The sequence below is a fragment of the Eptesicus fuscus genome, chromosome 4 (genome assembly GCF_027574615.1).
Source record: "Eptesicus fuscus isolate TK198812 chromosome 4, DD_ASM_mEF_20220401, whole genome shotgun sequence".
Lineage (NCBI taxonomy): Eukaryota > Metazoa > Chordata > Mammalia > Chiroptera > Vespertilionidae > Eptesicus > Eptesicus fuscus.
The window spans coordinates 37080330-37100932 of NC_072476.1; the positions used below are offsets into that span (position 1 = coordinate 37080330).

Below are 20603 nucleotides of genomic sequence, written 5' to 3' on the forward strand. Positions count from 1 at the left end.
TTTCCTTGTGATTATTTTTATGCTAAATTATTCTTTTTTGATCCTGGCTCTCTTTTGAGGTATATTTGTATGTAGTAATTTTAAACTATCATTTGGCTTTCAAACTTCATATATTTTTCTGTTTAATATTTCTGAATCCTTAAAAAAATCTATTAGAGAGTATTTTGACTAGTGATAACTGCCATTTTCATTTATTTTCATTACTACATTTTGGGATTTACTTTTCACAATGTATTCTGCTTGTAAAATTTACTGTGAGTTTTTTGTTTTCCTTTTTGTTCTATTTTCCTAATTTCCACGAAATATAGTGAATTTTCTTCTGTTGGCTTGAAAAACAGTTATCCTTCATTATGATTTAAGCTAAAGTTTATTTTTTTCTAATAAGTTATTAACATATATATAAATTTCATTTCAGTAAGTTAAATACTTTACCAAAACCTCCATGTGTACATCACCTAGAATTTTAATTCTTGATTGTTTAAAACATTTTCTTGCTTTTGAGACTTTTTTTTTCATATGGTAATTGCTTTTTTAGAAAATAACATTTCCCCTAAATTATTTATTCCTTCTTAATTCCTATAGATTTGCAGTATCCTGCTGATGTGTGTTTTTACTTGCTGGAGAACATGTCAAAAGGGTTTTGTGTGATAAACTTTTTATAGCCCTTTGTGTTTTATAATGCTTTTATTTCACTTAAAGAAAATATTTAATTGGATATAGAATTCTGGTACAATGGGCTTTTCTTTTAACAATTTGAAAATGTAACTCCATTATCTTCTTGACTATAGTTTTCCTTGAGAATTTCAATGTCAGTTTGATTCTAACTCCTTTATGAGTGGTTGGATTTTCCTCTCTGGAACCTTAAAGAACTTATTATTAATATTTTTTATTTTTTTGCTATCTATAAATATATTGTATTTTTTATTTTGTGTAATTTTCCATTTCATGTTAGTCTTTTTAAAATTTAATAAATCTTTATTGTTCAGATTATTACAATTGTTCCTCTTTTTTCCCCCCATAGCTCACCTCCACCAGGTTCCTACCCCACCCTCTGCCCGTACCTCCCCCCCACTGTCCTCATCCCATAGGTGTATGCTTTTTGTCCAGTCTCTTCCCGCAACCCACACTTCCCTTTCCCCCTAAGAATTGTCAGTCCACTCCCTTTCTATGCCCCTGATTCTATTATATTCACCAGTTAATACTGTTCATCAGATTTTTTATTCCCTTGGCTTTTAGATTCACTTGTTGATAGATACGTATTTGTTGTTCATCATTTTTATCTTTATCTTTTTCTTCTTCTTCCTCTTCTTAAAGAATACCTTTCAGCATTTCATATAATTCTGGTTTGGTGGTGATGAACTCCTTTAGCTTTTTCTTATCTGTGAAGCTCTTTATCTGACCTTCAATTCTGAATGATAGCTTTGCTGGGTAGAGTAATCTTGGTTGCAGTTTCTTGCTGTTCATCACTTTGAATATTTCTTGCCATTACCGTCTGGCCTGCATAGTTTCTGTTGAGAAATCAGCTGACAATCATATGGGTGTTCCCTTGTAGGTAACTAACTGTTTTTCTCTTGCTGCTTTTAATATTCTCTCTTTGTCCTTTGCTCTTGGCGTTTTAATTATGATGTGTCTTGGTGTGGTCCTCTTTGGATTCCATTTGTTTGGGGTTCTGTGCACTTCCTGGACTTATAAGTCTATTTCTTTCACCAGGTGGGGGAAGTTTTCTGTCACTATTTCTTTAAATAGGTTTTCAGTATCTTGCTCTTTCTCTTCTTCTGGGACCCCCATAGTTCTGATGTTGGTACGCTTGAAGTTGTCCCAAAGGCTTCTTACACTATCTTCAACTTTTTGGATTCTTTTTTCTTTTTTCTTTTCCGGAGGAGTGTTTTTTGCTTCTTTATATTCCAAATCTTTGACTTGATTCTTGCGATCCTCTAGTCTGCTTTTAGGTCTCTGTATAATATTTTTTATTTCAGTCAGTAATTTCTAGTTGATCCTTTTTCATATCCTCGAGGTTCTCATTAAATTTATCGGCCTTTTCTAGGAAGTTCTTGAAAAACCTTATGACCGTGGTTTTGAACTCTATATCCAGTCTTTTGCTTTCGTCCATTTCCTTCATTTGTGGCCTGCCTCTTTGTCTCCGCATTTTAGCTGCTTCCCTGAGTTGATGGAGTGGCTTTGCGTGCTAGGTGTCCTAGCAGGGCCCAGTGGTTCAGCCTCCCCATTTACCTGAGGTGGACACTCTTGGTGCACCCCTTTGTGGGCTGTGTGTGCAGACTTGTTGTAGTTATGCCTTGATTGTTGTTGGTATCACTGGGGGAAGTTGACCTCCAGGCCAATTGGCTGTGAGGATCAGCAGTGTCTCCGCTGGGAGAGCTTCTGTGCTCAGCTTGGGTGGGGCGGAGTCTCAGGGCTGAGCAGACAGCCTTGGTTTCCTGATAGCCCCGCCCTACAAGGCCCGTGTCTCAGTGTCCCGCGGCAATGGCTGCACGCACCTCTGAGAGAAGGCTGCCCTGAGTTTCGCCTGCTGCCAGACAGTCCAGTTTCTCCCCGGATGAGTTTGGCTACTCATAGTCTCACCCGGAACTGGATTTCAGTGCAGTTGGGAGGTTTTGTTTCCCTCCTGAACGAGGAAGCTAGCCGTGCGTGTGCACTTGCTGCTGGCCATCAGCGCCACAAGTCTCCGTGCGCCACAGTGAGTCTCCTGGCAGCACCGCGAGTCTCTGGGCAGCGCGGCGAGTCTGCCAGCTGCGTATTCAGCCACCCGCCCTTTCCACGCACGCGGGCCTCCTCACCTGTCCTCCACAGCTCCTCGGGGTCACAGTGTCCTTTTATCTTTCCTTCTAGTTGTAGAATTTCCACTCAGCCAGCTTTCCAGTGGTTCTGGACGATGTCCACTCTGTCTTCCAGTTGCAATTTTGAAATTGTGCTAGGGAGCAGTATAGGTGTTTATCTATGCCACCATCTTGGTTTCTCCCAAGAACTTTTTATTTTTACTTAATGTTCTTAATTTTCACTATAACACATCTTGGTATGGATTTGTCCTAATGTATCTAGTTTGCCATTATTCATTCTTTCAATTCTAGGTCTTATATTTTTCTTTAATTCTATATATTTTAAGTCATTTTTTTCCCCAAAAATGTCTTGCCCTCAATTTATTAATTTTTTCTTGTAAAATTTCTATATTAAGTTATGTTGATATTTCTATTGGTCTTCTCATTATTTCGTACCTAATAGCCATTTCAACTACTTTCTTGTTGACTTCATTAGTATGACATTGTGCCCAGACCTAGGGAATGTTTCATTATTGATTTAGGTAATCAAGAAGGTACTGTTGATAGTGAGCAGGAAATAATCAGATGACTTTAGCACCATGTTTAAACTTAGGATGCTCTGCCATTTCCTGGGACCAAATAAAGCAAGAGAGAAAGAGCCCACATGACTGATGGTGCCCTTTTGCCAACACTGGAAAATAGAATCTTGGAGTTCAAATGGGATTTTTTTTTAATTTAAGAAATATAATATTTTTGCATTTCTGTGTCACTGAGCATTTCATCCCCACTATTAATATGTTTGAGTGCATTATTTTATTGACTTAATTTTGGTTAATGAGATATGGGGGAAAGTATGTGAAGGACTACAAGAGATATATTTTTTTACTTCCACTACTCATAATAATACTAAAATTTGCTGCTAATATTACTGATCAGTGGTTTTATAAAGGAGTGCAAAGAAAAAACTCTTTTGAGCCTAGGGCTAAGCTCTTTCCTTGGCTCCTCTTCTGCTCTGGTTCTAGTTTACTTGGCAGGAACAATAACTGCCTTCTCTCCTCATCAGCCCCTACACTACATGTAACCAGATGATGTCTAGATTTAACCCAGGAGAACATCTGAAATCTAAATACTGCCTTTAACCTGATGCCAAGTTTCACCCTTGTCAAGTGATTCCTGTTGAGAACACCAACCCTTCTGAATTGGATCACTTGAATTATTAATCAGTATTTTTGGTTATTGGCCTAGCTGATGTCTTGATCTTGGATATTTTTTTGCCTTAACATCCCCTCTTTGCCCTCCTGTTATTGTCATCCTGGGTGTTGCAAAGTTGAGACTGAATGCTGCTGGTAACACAGTTATGAACTAGAAATAGTGCTTGTCCTCTAGGTTATAGTAATCTGGTATAGAGAGACAAGTTGACAGATAATTACAATATAATCTCAAATATACTATAGTAGTGACATTAAAATGCTATAGAAGTGAAGAGAGTAAGAAGTTTCTTTGTCTGGAGAAGTTGGAAATTAATTAGTAGAAATGTTGACATTTGAACTGAGCCTTGAAAATTCAGCATTTTCATTCAAATTGAGGGCAAAATTGAGAGAAAATGTGATATACAAACATGGAAATGGGATGGAGAAAGAGCATGGTGTATTTGAAGCACTTAAATAGCAATTCTTCACCCTTTTTGAGCACTTGTGTTACAGATGTAACAGGGTGAGATATTGAGAATTTAAAAGTGAAGGATGCACCAAATCAACTATGTTATTTATTTTCTGCTGCCCATAGAAAAATAGGCTTTATAATTTGGGAAAGAAAAGACTGGTAATGCATTTATTTGAATTGACTTTCTTTTGTCTTACCATAAGTAAGGGTTGTTTTTTTCTGCTATTTGAGGGTCTAGAGCACCTGAGTCCATGAATCATCCAGAACTTCTATACATCATTACATCCACTGTTATAGGAAGCAACCAAGAGAGGAATATTGGATTTTTTTTACACAGTAGGAGGAGAGAACAGCTAGTGCCAATGATAATATAATTCTAAATAGAGAAGAGCAAGCAAATAATGTTGCAGGTGTTTTGGGAGTAGAGAATGAAAACTCATGTGGATATAGCACTTTAAAGTAAGATATTGTGGAGTGTAGAAAGTGGCCATTGAGTGCTTGGTTTCCTGGAAGCCTTGGCAAAGATCAGAGGAGGGGGTCCTGGCTGGTGTGACTCAGTGGAGACAGCATCAGCCTGAATACTGAAAAGTCACAGGTTCGATTCCCAGTCAAGGGCATGTACATGGGTAGCAGCTTCCATCTCTGGCCCCAGTCAGGATTTGTAGGAGAGGCAAGCCATTGATGTGTCTTTCTCACATCGATGTCTCTCTCTCTTTCTCTCTCTTTCTCTCTTTCTTATTCCTTCCTTTTATCCCTCCCACTTTCTCTAAAAATCAATGGAAAAAATATCCTTGGGCAGCTGGCACAGGCTGCTCAACCAAGCTACTTGACCCCTTTGTGAGTCCGCCCTTGCCTGGCCTGCGGGGATGCTGGGCCCCAGGCCTCAGCCCACCTTTGGAGGAAGGTGCCCACCTGCAGGGAGGAAGTGCTCTCTTTTCTCCAGATACTTCCCTTCTACTAGAGAGGAGCCTGAAGGAAGAGGACAGAAGCGCTGTCATAAATCCTTAAATTCTTAAAGCTATGTCCAAGGATTTGGTGACATTTGGGGATGTGACTGTAGATTTCTCTCAAGAGGAATGAGAATGGCTTAATCTTGTCCAGGAAGAAAATTTGTACAGGAAGGTGATGTTGGAGAACTACAAGAACCTGGTATCACTGGCAGGAGTTCAGTTTCTAAACCAGAGATGATCTCACTACTGGAACAAGAAAAAGAGCCCTGGATGGTGAAGAAGGCTAGGACAGGAGGCACATGCTCTGATTGGGAATATGCATTTAAAAACATTGAATTTTCATCAAAGCAAGTTATTTATGAAGAACCGTCCAAAGTAGTGACAATAGGGAGAAGCCATCTTATTTATAGCCTCCATTGCCTCAATTTGATAGAAGACTATAAAAGTGGGGACTGGTTTAACAACCAGTTGCCAACTAAGGAGGTACATCCTCGTCAACTGATCATTACTCATAAGGAAGTCCTTACTGAAGATCAAAGTAATAAATATACTAAATCTTGGAAAACTTTCCACAAGGATGCAATATTTGCTATAAAACAGAGTTTTCCCACCAAAGAAAGAATACATAAGCATATAATACATAAGAAAATGTAAAAATAAATCTGTTGAAATGAAGCCTAAAAAAGTCTATATAGAAAAGAAACTTTTGAAATGTAATGAGTGTGAGAAAGTTTTCAACCAGAGTTCATCCATTACTCTTCACCAGAGAATTCATACTGGGGATAAACCCTATGCCTGTGTTGAATGTGGGAACACCGTCAGCCAGAGTGCAAACCTAGCTCAACATAAGAGAAAACACACTTGGGAGAAACCCTATGAACATAAAGAATGTGGGAAAGCCTTCAGCCAGAATGCACACCTTGCTCAACACCAGAGAGTTCATACTGGAGAGAAACCTTATCAGTGTAATGAGTGTAAAAGAGCCTTCAGCCAGATTGCACACCTGACTCAACATCAGAGGGTTCATACTGGAGAGAGACCATTCGAATGTATTGAATGTGGAAAGGCCTTTAGTAATGGTTCATTTCCTGCTCAACATCAGAGAATTCATACAGGAGAGAAATCTTATGTATGTAATGTGTGTGTGAAAGCCTTTAGCCATCATGGTTACCTAATCATGCATCAGAGGATTCATACCAGAGAGAGACCTTATGAATGCAAGGAATGCAGGAAAGCCTTCAGCCAGAATGCACATCTAGTTCATCACCAGGGGATTCATAATGGAGAAAAACCATATGAGTGTAAAATGTGTAGGAAAGCCTTCAGCCAGATTGCATACCTTGATCAGCATCAGAGGGTCCATACTGGAGAGAAAACCTATGAATGCATTGAATGTGGGAAGGCCTTTAGCAATGTCTCATCGCTGGTACAACACCAGTGAAGTCATACTGGGGAGAAACCTTATATGTGTAAGGATTGCAGGAAAACATTTAGCCAGTATTCAGACCTTGCTCAGCACTAGCAAAGTCATCCTGGAGATAAACCTTATGAATGTAATGTGTGTGGGAAAGCCTTTAGCTATAGTGGCTCTCTTACCCTGCATCAAAGAATTCACACTGGAGAGAGAACCTATAAATGTAAGGACTGCAGGAAATCTTTCAGGCAGCATGCACATGTGGCTCATCATAAGAGAATTCACACTGTGGAATATTTCGCATTGTGTGTGTCACTGAGTACTTTGTCCCTATTATCAACATACCTGAATTCTTTATTTAATTAAGTTTTCTTTACAAAACTGTGGACACTTAGAAGAATCTTAATGGCCATTGTAACTTCAGCAGCTCACATTATGCTGCATACAGAGCAGGTTGTCAACAGATATGAGCTGATTGAACAAATGAAATTAGTGTCAGGAATTCAGAGTGGTTGATATCACTAATCCACTGTAGCTCTTATCAGTGCAGTTAGGTAACTACAACTTTCAGATCCACTTTTCACAGGACTGAAGATCTTTGTGCTCTAGATTCACCATGATTTAGTTCCTCCTAAGTGACGAAATAATGCACACTTAATTATAATGACCATTTTCTTTAGTTTCTCTGACACTAAGGTTCCTGTCAACATAGAGAAAATGGCATAGCCTTATTGAGAATGTTATCACCATAAACAATAAACAGAAGATGACTTTGTTTCTTTACTAAAGCACCCATCATCCTACATGTAAGGGATCTCAAATGCCCACATTAGTCTTTGTGCAAGTTTAAATGAGCCTATGATCTCTGAGTCATTGTAAAAGTCCCCCCCCCCCCTTCATGATTTAAATATATTTCAACTCCTAATATTACTTCTAAATATAACAGGGGTGCCCTAGCTAGTTTACTTCAGTGGTTAGAGCATCAGCCTATGGACCAAAGGGTTGTGGGGTTTGATTCTCTGTCAAGGGCATGTACCACAGTTGCAGGTTCAATCTCCGCCCCGATGGGGCATGAACAGGAAGCAAGTAATCAATGTGTCTCTCTTACATTGATGTTTCTCTCCCTCTCTCCTCTCTCTTCCTCTTTCTTCCCCACCCCCTCTCTTCCACTCTTTCTAAAAATCAATGGAAAAATATCCTCACTCCTCAAGTGAGAATTAAAAATAAATATAACCAGGGCTTTTATTTAGTTCACATTTAGCTTGTGTGTAGGTCATCAACATTTTATTACTGAGTGTCATATAAAAGGCACACATCATTCATTAATCATGTAACTTACATAACTTAAAATTATCATCCCTGGGTAGAAATTACTGAAGAAACTAAATGCTTTTCAATATTGGAAGTAGTATGTCTGGCAAGAGGAAATTGTGCATAGAATTGAAAACAATAAAATAGGACAACAACAAAACCTTTAGAGGTGTCGTGTTTAAGGTCTGTTGACCAGGATTTAAAAACCGATGGCACCTTTTGCTAAGTGGTTGACTATGAACAAATCATCTATTTCTTCATTTTTGACATAGAAGTCTCACTATGCTTACCTTACTGGGTTACTATGAGGTTAAAATGAAATAATATATGTGAAAACAGTTATTATTATTTGTTATTGCTATTTTAAAAATTTATCTGCCCATCTTTTCTCTGTTACTGCAAATATGTTGATTTAACTAATTAATGAAAGTGTGTGGGGTGGAGGCTGGGGGTAGATAAAAGTATGGTCCATTTGGAAATATATCTTTCATGTGATTTTCAGAGATTAGTTAGATGTAGCATAAAATAGCAACAGAGCAATTTTAAGGTGCCTCGCAAGAGTACAGTATTACATTTATGATTATATACTGTCTGAAGGACCTAACACCAGGGCCAAACAAGTGAATTGCTTTCAATTAGGGATATCAACTCAGTGCTCAGTGTTTACATGTGATTATTTATGTATGAGTTGAGAGTTCCTCGTCTTCCAAAATGGATGTTAGAAATAAACAGCTTGATTTTACATCAGATTTAGCCCTCTAAAACTCAACCCTAATAAAAATACTGTGCCTATTATATGGCAGCATTGTAGATGATTTTCTTAGTTAATTTTCTATTACTCATAATGTATGGATATTCCTAATGATTCTATTAGAGTTTAAATAACAGAATTCAGCGTGAATGTATTTTTACTGAGCAGAAGAAACATAATTTCTCTGAAACTGCAGCTGCTGTAGTTGAAGATGAGGCTCTTACTATCCCTTAGGGAGATTACTGTCTCTGCCAGCTGACTTAGTTTTTATACAGCCAGCAATTTATTAGATTGCTTTGCTCTTAAGTGTGATAATAGGCCTTATGCTTAGCAAGGTTTAGAGACTTCCAGTGCATTAATATTTTATGGCAATGACAGGCAAGACACATTTTGTTTACCTAACAAGACAAGCCAAGCCAGAGCTGATGTGTATTGGAGATTAGCACTTTCAATTTGGAGGAACCCTGCCAATGATATATTTAGGGCTTTGCAATGGCTCTTATAATTGTAATATAATCAGTTCCTTATTTGATACTACATTGTTATGTTTTGCAAAAATGTCATAGCTTTACAGCCTTAATAGGAGGTAAACTCACTCTTAGCTGACTAGTGTTAACCACATTAATGACCATGAATTTTCTAGTGACTTATTTTCTTCCAGTAAGGAATTTTATTTCACTTGGAAATCATTCAGCCATGAACCAAAGCTTTCATAGATACACATAGATTCCAATTTTATTCAAAAGGTCCATTCAATTGATTTGAGTCACTTACTGGGGAAAGGTGTGTCATGATGCTCTTGATTTTTGGAACTGTATTGTCCATTGTTGCCTTGTTATTTTATAAGTTGTTTAAAATAATGTAATTCCAAGGCCTCCTACCAAATGTAAGTACAAATAACACATCACTAGAATACATAAACCAATTGAATTGCTACAGTACCATTTCAGTTTTGTTTTCTGCCTTTATAAACAGTCACATCAATTTCCTTATTGGACAAAAATCATAAGTCTTGATGAATAGTAAATCTTGGAATATTGATTCTTTCTAGTTTCAAATTATCCTAGTATACCTAGCTCATATATATATGTTTTTGAACATAAAATTACATGTACAGCATTTCTTCAGTGTTCTTGAGAACTGTAAGTATTCCAATCAAACTCTTAGGTACTTATTATCTATACTAGTGGCCCGGTGCACAAAATTCATGCATGGGGGGGGCGTGTCCCTCAGCCCGGCCTGCACCCTCTCTAACCTGGGACCTCTTGGGGGATGTCTGACTGCTGGATTGGGCCTAAACCAGCAGTTGGACATCCCTCTCACAATCCAGACTGCTGGCTCCTAACTGCTCACCTGCCTGCCGGCCTGCTTTCCCCCAACTGCCCCTCCTTGCTTGCCTGATCACCCCCAACTGCTGCCCCCTGCCGGCCTGCTCACCCCAACTACCCCACATGCCGGCCTGCTCATCCCCAACTGCCCCCCCCACCAGCCTGCTCACCCCCAACTACCCTCCCCCCCCCCCCCGCCGGCCTGGTCGCCTCCAACTGACCCCCTGCCAATCTGCTTGCCCCCAACTCCCCCCACCCAACGCCGGCCAGATCACCCCTAACTGCCTCTGCCTCAGCCCTGCTTCCATGGCTTTGTCCAGAAGGTCTCCCGGTCTAATTAGCATATTACCCTTTTATTAGTATCCTATCTAATAAAAGAGTAATATGCAAATTCACCATCACTCCAACACACAAGATGGCTGCCCCCATGTGGTCAAAGATGGCTGCCCCCATGTGGGCACAATATGGCCGCCACAAGATGGCCAGCAGGGGAGGGCAGTTGGGAGGGACCAGGCCTAAACGGGCAGTCGGACATCCCTCAAGGGGTCCCAGATTTGGAGAGGGTGCAGGCAGAGCTGAGGGACACCCCCCCCATTGCATGAATTTCGTGCACCGGGCCTCTAGTAGATATATAAAAGGCTAATATGCTAAGTGTCCCTCCTACTGTCTGACTGGTCACTATGACATACACTGACCACGAGGGGGCAGACACTCAATGCAGGAGCTGCCATGACACACAATGGTCCGCATCGTGGACCTGGCACCCACAAACCAACACTCGGCTTCCCCCAAGTGGAACCGAGGCCCTGCTATCACCCTGGAGCAACACCCCACCAAATCACAGCCAATGCTGCCAAAACCCCATGGCGTAAAATGCAGCCCACAGCCCAGCCCAGCCCAGAAATGGTTGCTGTGGGCTTCGGGTAATGATGTCATGTAGCAATGCCTGGCTTCCTCTCCCTAGAAACTAGCCTCCTTGGAGTTTCTTCAGCCCAGGAACATGACTTGCTTTATAGCCAGGTGCAAACATTTCACACTTTAACCAAATGTCTGTGAAGTGTTTTCCCATGCCTCATCTCATTTGATCCTCACAGAAGTCCTGGAGTAGGTAGATAGAAGACTCGGTAGAATCCTATTTTCTTTTCATTAGCCAGAAAACATAGATTTAGAATGCTTAGAAACTTGGCCTGACTGAAAAGAAGTAAGAAGTGGTAGACCTTGAAAATGACTTCAGGTTTTCTCACTGCACAGAATATAGTCAAACACAGCTGCAGTTAAATATTTTAACCTTTGTTCTCCCTGTGTGATCTACAATAATAATCTGCTTTGTGTTGATATTTACTGCTGTGTTGCTGACAATTACCTGAAAGAAAAGTTGGGGTGCTTCATTGGGCTGGAAAAAGTTTAGCTAAATCAGAAAGCATTTCTAATTAAGCAAGTTTATTCTATTTATATAAAAGGGTAAGTTGACTCACACATGCGCAATACATATAAAGCTCTTGCTGGCGCCAATCGCACGCGTGTGTTTTGATCTGTCATCGTTGGTGCTGAATTTGGTTGGCACTTCTATTATAGAGAAAGGGCAAATAGAGATATTAAAATATTTCTTCTAATTAATTTCCTTTCAATGTGCACCGGGCCACTAGTTGTAATATTGTGCTGCATTTTATACATTAATTAATAAACATTTAGTTTAAGGCCTAGCTGGTGTTTCTCAGTAGTTAGAACATTGGCCTGAGCACTGAAGGGTCTCGGGTTTGATTCTGGGTCAAGGGCATATACCTGGGTTGCAGGTTTGATTCCAATCATGCGGTAGGCAACCAATCAATGTGCCTCTCTCACATAGATGTTTCTCTCTCTCTCTCTCTCTCTCTCTCTCTCTCTCTCTCTCTCTCTCTCTCTCTCTCACTCCTTCCCTCCCTCCCTCTCTTTCTCCCTTCTGCTCTCTTTAAAAAGCAATGGAAAAAATACCCTTGGGTGAGGATAAAAAAATAAACATTTAATTTAGATCCTATATATTATAACTATAATTTAGATATGCAATGGAATTTGACCTCCAAGAAGATGGACCTGATTTAGAAAGGGACTGGAAAGCTTCTATCCAATTGGTTAGAGTCTAGTTTTGGGGAGAGAGAAGTAGGACAGGACAGACCCAGGTTTTGGAGTGAAGGGATTGGGCAATTGAAAGGGAAAGAAGCCCAAATGTGTTGAGAAATGAGTCTGTACATTTGCAAAACCAGAAAACACCATGCACATGTAGATTTAGAAGAATAGCTAATACCCACAGTGTTCCAGGCATAAACACAAACCACTTCTAATACTGTTCTGTGCAAGCCTCAGAGGAACACAGCCAAGTCCCACATCTTGGGGTTGGTGTCATCTTGCTGCAGCTGGCATCTCGCCTGTGCTTGACAGAGTCTGCTGATGTTTCTGAGAGAGGAAAAAAAGGAAAACATTTGGTTTGAGTTTACAGATTACTTTCTTTTTCAAAGGGGGCAGGGGCGGGGGGGGCGTTGATTGAGGTGGGTGGGTATGAATATTGTCACCTGGGCTAAACTCTGGAAAATTATGAATACACAAGAAAATGACATTAATCCTTTGTGCTAATCATCAGGGTTTTTGTTGTTGTTTTGGGGTGAGGACTTCATGTGAAACCATTGACAATTTCAAGGAATGCTTGGCCACTAGGGTGTTGAAGTTGTGACTCCTTTTTAGGGCCTTTCTCCTCTCCCTGCAATTGCCTAGAGAGTATTTAGTTAAATGCTAGTTAATTAAATTTTAGCAAGGACCCATGCAATCAGATTCATCTTGGTCTCTTCATCTTCTGTTTCTAATTTAGCTTTTCAGGAGTACTTTCTGATTGCACACCCCACAGAAAAAATATCACGGGGCTATGAGAGGAAGGGATAGAGATTGTGTTAAGCTTCATCGCCTGGGAAATAAAGCAGGCAGACATTTTCAAAGTGCTGGAAAAGAGTAGAGACACATAGGCATGCACTCTGCTTGAGCGTGAGAGTTTCACTGTGTTCTCCGTTTTACTCATGTGTGCAAGTACTATTTTTCCTTTGCCTCCCTCCCCTTCCCAGAGCAGTAAGGTTCTCCAACTTGAGAGGAGCTCAAAAGACAGCACTGTTGGGAAGGAGCTGGCATGGCTTTCTTTGTGGAATTTAGGGGCCCAATGACTTAGAGCAAATCACGTGGCTGGTGATTGGCTTTGTCTCTGTTTTCATAAGTGATTAAAAAGAAAACCACTTCAGTAATCCTCAGACCTCTGCTCTCTGCTGGGACCTCTCCCAGCCAAGCCTGCTCCGTGGAACCCCCGGGAAGAGGAAAGCACACAAGGGCTGGGCCAAAAAAGTTAGAAAAAGCAACAAAGACACTGGAACCAAAAAGTTCAGTGTGGGTTAGAATTCAAGGGCATTCCCTTTTTTTTCCCCGGGTTGAGCCTCACACACGCTATGCTCCAATTTGTTTTTCAGATCACTCTCTCTCGCAGCTTCCAGGGGCTTCACAAAATCTTGGAAGCTGGCTTTCTCTATGTTTGCTTTGAACACATACACAGTTTGGCTCTGAGTTGCCACTAGAAAATGTCATAATAATGGTAACAATGAGATCATTTGAGTGACATAAGATTTTCAAGAGCAGGACTGCCTGCGGAGTTGTTGGGGACAGAAGGAACTGCTCTGCCCTGGGTGAGCGCTCTGAAATTCAGGAATTTCAGAAGAGTTCCCCAGTGACTGAGTATCTTTAGTCCTCAAGCAAACAGTGAACAACATTTAATGCTCTTTATATGGGCTTGCATTATTTTTAATTACAACACCCACACATGCATTTAAAGAATTTCTAAATCAGTTGCCTGGCCAATGAGGAAAACAGTTTGTTCCAGGCCTGGAATTCTGTGCGCTTGGGTGGGAATCCTAACTCTACCACCTATTGGCCCTAAGATCTTAGGTGAACTGCCGGCTTTCTGACCCCGCTTTCCTCACCTATAACAGGGAGATAATAATAATAAGGGAACTGTCCTCTCTGGGTTGTTTGGAGCAGTAAAGGAAATAGTGTATGTCCAATGGGTTACACAGTACCTGCAACTGCAACATAGGGAGTACTTTATAAAAATGCCGCTAACCTTTAGGACAGGAACTTGCTTTAGGCTTTTCTGTTTTCCCATATTATCTAGCTTTTTAAAAAGACAAAACGGGATAAAAGGTAGCAGTTATGGAAGGTGGTGACTTCTAGTCATTTCCTGTAACTCCTTTTTCACCTTGTTTGTGTATGATAAAACGAGTCTTTTAAAAAATGTTAATAAAGTGGTATTGGGAGAATATTTCTTTTAGAATATTGTAGTGTGTTTTCTTTTCTGCAAATCACTAAAGTGCCATGCAATTGTCCAGCATGGAATCACAGTGGGCTTGGCATATGAGAACAAGAATATTTTATTGTGTTTATGGTTGTATAAATGCAAGCAAAGAAGGAGTAAGGCTTCATAAAGTAACATCTGTACTTAGAATTGCACTCACTTAATAATGTTTTATGACTTTCTCTCTTTAAAAATACATTGTATTGCTATTTTTGTTTCATATAGAAATATCTTGATAAAAAGTAAATCCAGGAGTAATTACATGAATTCTGCACATAAGACTTGGTATTTTGTTTTATGCTGTTAGTTATTTAATACTACAAGTATTTGTACAATGGTCAAAACATTAGAAATAATTAGCCTAAATGTGTTTAAACCTCAACAGAAAACACTTGTGCTTTAAAAGGTCTAAATATTTAATGAGATTTTTGAAAACCACAATTACAGCTCTTTATAGAAGAGAAGCTTTACCTCTGAGACCTGAAAAAGACTGTTATATAAAGAAAGAGACTTTTATATTTTTAATGTATAATTTAATAAGAATTGTACCTCCCAATCTTAAAAGTCTACAGCTTGAGAAGAAAAACAGAAAAGTCATGTCAGGAAAATATTTTAGAAGGGTAACACCTATTTATTTTTTAGGAAAATGTCCAAAGTATACAGAAGGCAGAAATCTTACTCAGACGGTTTTAGTTGATTGAATTTTCTGTGCCTTGAAAGTCATAGCACAATTCTCTGGAGACACCTATAAGGATGTATTACATCATAAAGTACACCAAGGATAGTAACCCATGTTATTAAACTGTCAACATACATTATGCTACAATTTGTCCTCAGTCCAATGCAACTAAAAGCCACATTGTTGGCAGGAAGTTTAGAACATACGACTATTCTCTAATCATCCAAAGCCTAAGGTACTTTGGAGGGAAAATGCTGTAATAATCTCTCCACCACTCTGTAGCAGCATGTGTGAATTTCATTGGTTTTGTACAGCAAATGTTCAGCTATTACAGGAAAGGATTCAGAAGGATTACCACTTAAAGGCTTTTACTGGTGATGCTGTAGATGTCTCATTTCACAGCATATTAATAGTGGTTTTGTACAATAGTAGCAGGGAGAAATAAATCTTAGAAACTAGAATTTAAATCATGTTTAAGTTTCACACAAGTGTTTAACCGGAGCTCGGATATTGTAATATTGCCGATATCATCAGACCTCACAATTACAGAATCCTTTTAAATTCTGAAATTTAAGTAATCCACAGAAATGTGGACAGACTAAGTACTGGCTACTATTTCCTAAAATACTTGATTTATGAAATAGATAAGGCATTCATGAAAGTGGGTATTTGCTGATGGAAATAAAATTTCTGGTTCACAGATGGTTGAGGGTTCACTCTTGTGTGCGACATCGTGAGTTATGTCATGACAAATTTCAGATGCTTCCTTGCTGGGAGCATTTCAAAGATAAGGGAAAAGAGGACTTGAACTAGTGATACCTAATTTTTATTAAAATTTCACCGGGGGAACATGCAGAAAGGATAGGGAAGTAGTGGAATGCATGACTTACTTTCTTTAACCTAAGGAGTACCCATTCAAGAGGTGGTAGGTATACCACCATGTACATGTGGTGTTGAATGTATATGAAAATAGCATTTTTTTAAAAAAAAGTAGAAGCCGTAACTGTAATAACATCAGGAAAATTTGTGGCATGTGAAATTCAATTCTGTTTTGTAAATAAGTTGTTTTCCATTATATAATTACACTGAGTTCCCTTGAAAACTAGGGAGACCTATTAGAGTGAAGGCAGTAGCTTCCCATAGGTTTTTTTTGACATCCACTGGGCTTTTTCCCTCTTTCAACCTGAGTGATTCTGTAAAACAAAAATCTGAAGTCAGTGTCCTCCCATTGATTTCAGTGTAAAGGTGGAAATAGCTGGAGAAGCTTTAAGTCTTTGTGTGACCAGCCTTCTAGCTGATAATATGATTTCATTTAATTTAACATCATTTATGTCTTGCTTTCTATGCTCCAGTCATAGGTTTCTGCTTCCCACTTCCCTTGTGTAGGTCACTCTGACATATCCTTCCTTTCTCATGTGGAAATCAACCATCTAAAGAAGTTCTACCCTGACCCCCAGAGTATTATGTGTTCTCATAGTCCTGTGCATTTTCTTTTATAAAATCTCTATTGGTTTGATTTCTACATTTATGGAAATATTTGTTGATTTGTCACCTTACCTAGAATATCAGTTTCATGACGAGAGAGAGATATTTTGGAGTTTTTGTTGTTTTTAAATATCGTCTCTTTAGGACCTAGCACTGTCTGTCTCATAGTTGACATTGGATAAATAGTCCTATATAATAAAAGGCTAACATGCAAATAGACCAAACGGCAGAACAACCGAACAATTGAACAACCGGTTGCTATGATGTGCACTGGCCACCAGGGGACATGCGCGAAACATGGCAGGCGTCAGCCGCTGTGGGATGGAGTAGGTGAGCAGGGGCGCCAGACCAAGATGGGGCACCGGTCGCTGTCATCAGGGCGAGCCTCTGGTGGTTACTGAAAATTCTTTGCTCCCCGCACCGCAGTCGTACCTGGCGCTTGCACCTGCTGCCAGTGCCAGCCCCGCTCGCACCCACTGCTGGTGCTGGAGCTGCTGCTGGCAACCACTCCTGGCGCCCGGTGCCAGCCCCGATCATTTGGCGCCGTCAGCGGGTGCGTGTGGTGGCTGTCGGCAAGAACCCCACTCGCACCCGCTGCCAGTGCCAGAGCCGCTGCTCACACCCACTGCCAGCGTCGACCACGCTCACACATGTTGCCAGTGCCTGGTGCCAGTCCCGATCTCTTGGTGCAATCAGTGGGTGCAAGTGGCAGCTGCCGGCCCTGATTGCTTCTGAGGGCTTCTCCACCTCCCTCTACTCCTGAGGGGCGATACGGCAGGGGCTGCTGTGTCTTCAGCAGGTGTGCGTGGGGCCAGTCCCATCAGCATGTGGGAGCAGCGGCAGCAGGAGCAGGGCTGCTGGCAGACAGGGGACTGGGGGCCACAGTGAGAGGGGCTAGGTAGGGGCGGAGGATGGGCCGAGACCCACCCCTGTGCCAACCACTGCCTCGCAGCCCACAGTTCCTTTCAAGGTGCACGAATTCGTGCACTGGGCCCCTAGTTTTTATATAAGTGAAATGGTAAGCAATTGCAATAAGTTTAAATTCATAGCTCAGTTTTGTCCCTAGGACAAAAACATGAAACACTGTTTATTATCTATACATTTTTAAGTTTTGATTCTGTCTCAGAACTTCTAGAAGAAAATGTGTGCATCATTTTCATTATTAGAATGAATAGGCATTGAAACTAAGGTAGTTATCAGAACTTCTCACTGGACCTTGTTGGCTTCTTGTTTTTCAATATGTTAATAAAGATGCATGTACTCTAGTCTATCACAAATTTATTTTAATAACTATTTCAATATAAATGGATATATATATATATATATATATATATATATACACACACACACCAGGATTAGAGCTAAGCCCTTAGTTTTTCCAGCAGTAACTAGAAAGTTATTGTCCACTCCAACATGTGCTAGCATTTCTTTTGTAAAATTTGTGATAACTTGAGGTCCTGAAAAAACATGATGAAGGCAGAGATTGATCTGATGGTAGACGCCAAAATTTTTTTTTATATTGGCAGCATCATGGGATGTGGTTGTAAATGAATGCCCCTTCCTCAGAGGAGTACCTTTTCAATGCTATTTTACCATTATTTCCCAATTTCAGCATCTATCACCATGACACTATTGGGGAAAGAGTCAGCCTACCACTGTGATCTTTGTTGCTAATTTAGTTATGTTCATCTCCAGATATCTCTAACCTTTTTTGAAAAAAACACAAACACACACACACACCCCAAAAAATCCTGTGCTCCATTATTATTAAAGTATTATGGTTTAACTCCACATCTATACCAGTTTCGTCTCATATGTGTCCATCATCAATGTATCAGTCATATACCCAAATTACTTAGATTCGACATAACAATTAAGGTCATGGTGAAATGTTTTATGACAAAAAGGATGCATAATGACTGATAGCTTAGTATATATCTAACAAATATAGAGTAGACAGTACACTGTCTAATCCTTGAGAACAAGGGGGAGAAGTAATGATGGCAACAGCTTGATCTTCAGACCGTTGTCACCATCTTGGTAGAGAATCCAGAAAAACTTGTTTCTGTTGAAGCCATCCTCCACTCCACAGAGTTGAACTTTTTATTCGCATGTGTTAAAATGCAAACATCAGCAAAATAAATAAGGGTGATTCTTTAGGGTTATGGTAGAGTAACTTTCAGATATATATTGATATATATATATATATATATATATATATATATATATATATATATATAAAACTTTCAGATGTATATTGACACATTTATAGCATAATTTACCTAACATCTATTATTAAATCTATTCTAATTTCTTTGTGTGTACTATGTGTAATTTTACCCTTTTTCTGGAGTGTTCCATTGACTACAGAACTGTGATCTTTCACAACTCTCCTATAATTTATTGGACATGGAGTTCCCACACTCCAATTTTCTGGTGATTCTTCTTTTTGTCTATCTCAAAACCTAGAAGAAGGAGCTTTCTGAAGTCAGCTGTATAAATACTTGGACTTGAGTTTTCCTGATAAGTTGAGATTACCTGAAAACACAGTTCCTGTGGAAGAGACAGCTAGCTGTCTGCCAGGGAGTCACGCTTCTCCCATGGTGCAGAATTGCCGGGTCCCTGAATTACCCCTGGCAGAGAGATAACCTGAACAAGAAAAGTGTTTGGAATTTATAGGAGCGAAAAATAAACTTGTGTTAAGCCACTGAGATTAGTGTTAAGCTACTGAGATTTCAGGGTTTATCTGTTATAGTAGCTATTGTAACTGCTCTAATAGAATTCCTTACAATGAAAGTAATTGAGCTTAGCTGGAATATAGAAATTCATAGAACCAGAATAACTTCCTTTGCTGAAAGGTCATAACAGGAAGTCTCTGGCTAATGATCTCTTTTACAAAGTAAACACGGCTACTCTTATTTTCCTCTTAAAGAGATTTCTAATTCCCTAAAATATGTTTTCAGGATCAAATTTTTTTATTGGCATACAGTTTTCATAATTTTTCTCTACAATATAAAACAGGGAAAGTTCATAAGTAAATGTGTATTTTTATGATTCATCCAGTACCTTTTAACATCCTACAATCATTATTTGATTCTGTAATTAAAGATATGAGACAGAAGAATAAAAAAAGATAATGAGAATTCATGAGACAATCATATTCTAAAATATTAAAAGTGAATAACATTGCATGATTCACCAACAGTTGAGTCTGTAGCCCATTAACACATGATTTCCCGTCTGCCCCCCGCCCCCCGCCCCAAATCCGGTGACTATGAATGTCAGACAATTAACATAGGATTTTGAACTTATGGTCTAAAAGAAAATGGGGTGGAGGGGTGCAAAGGAAAGGAAAATGGGGGACATCTGTAATAGTGTCAACGATAAAGAAAATAGATTACACTCTAAATTTTAGCTTCTGCCACTGTTTTTCAATTCAAGTGTGTATTGTGTGTATATTATTAACACTTTTTTTTCCCACACATTTTTCAGTGTAGGTTAGAAAAAATATAGACAAAGTGGCTGTTCAGCAGGATATTTCAAACTTACGTGGGGACAAGGCCTTATTGTGTAGTATTCTTCATAATGTCTCAGGAAGTCAAGCATCCCTTGCCCCTGGCTTCCAAAAAATTCTGATGCCATCCACCATTATGGAGCAAACCAGAAGTGCTCTTATATAAGTTGTCCAATATGAGGAGACAATTTTTGTATTTTTTAATTAAGTTCTAGATTCTGATATGCCTTCTTTTATAAGTGATAAAGATGTTGTTGTTGCTGGAGCCTTCATGGTATTTTGATCCAAACCTTACATGTAAGGAAAATTAAAGCCAGAGGGAGTAATTACACATTTTCAAAATATTAAAACAGAACATTTAGCAAACTAATATCAAAG

General features: G+C 39.5%; 1 pseudogene; it reads left to right on the forward strand.

The window, feature by feature from the left end:
- The first annotated feature begins 5456 nt into the window (after positions 1 to 5456).
- LOC103286206 (zinc finger protein 583-like) lies at positions 5457 to 7166 on the forward strand (annotated as a pseudogene).
- The last annotated feature ends 13437 nt before the right edge of the window (positions 7167 to 20603 follow it).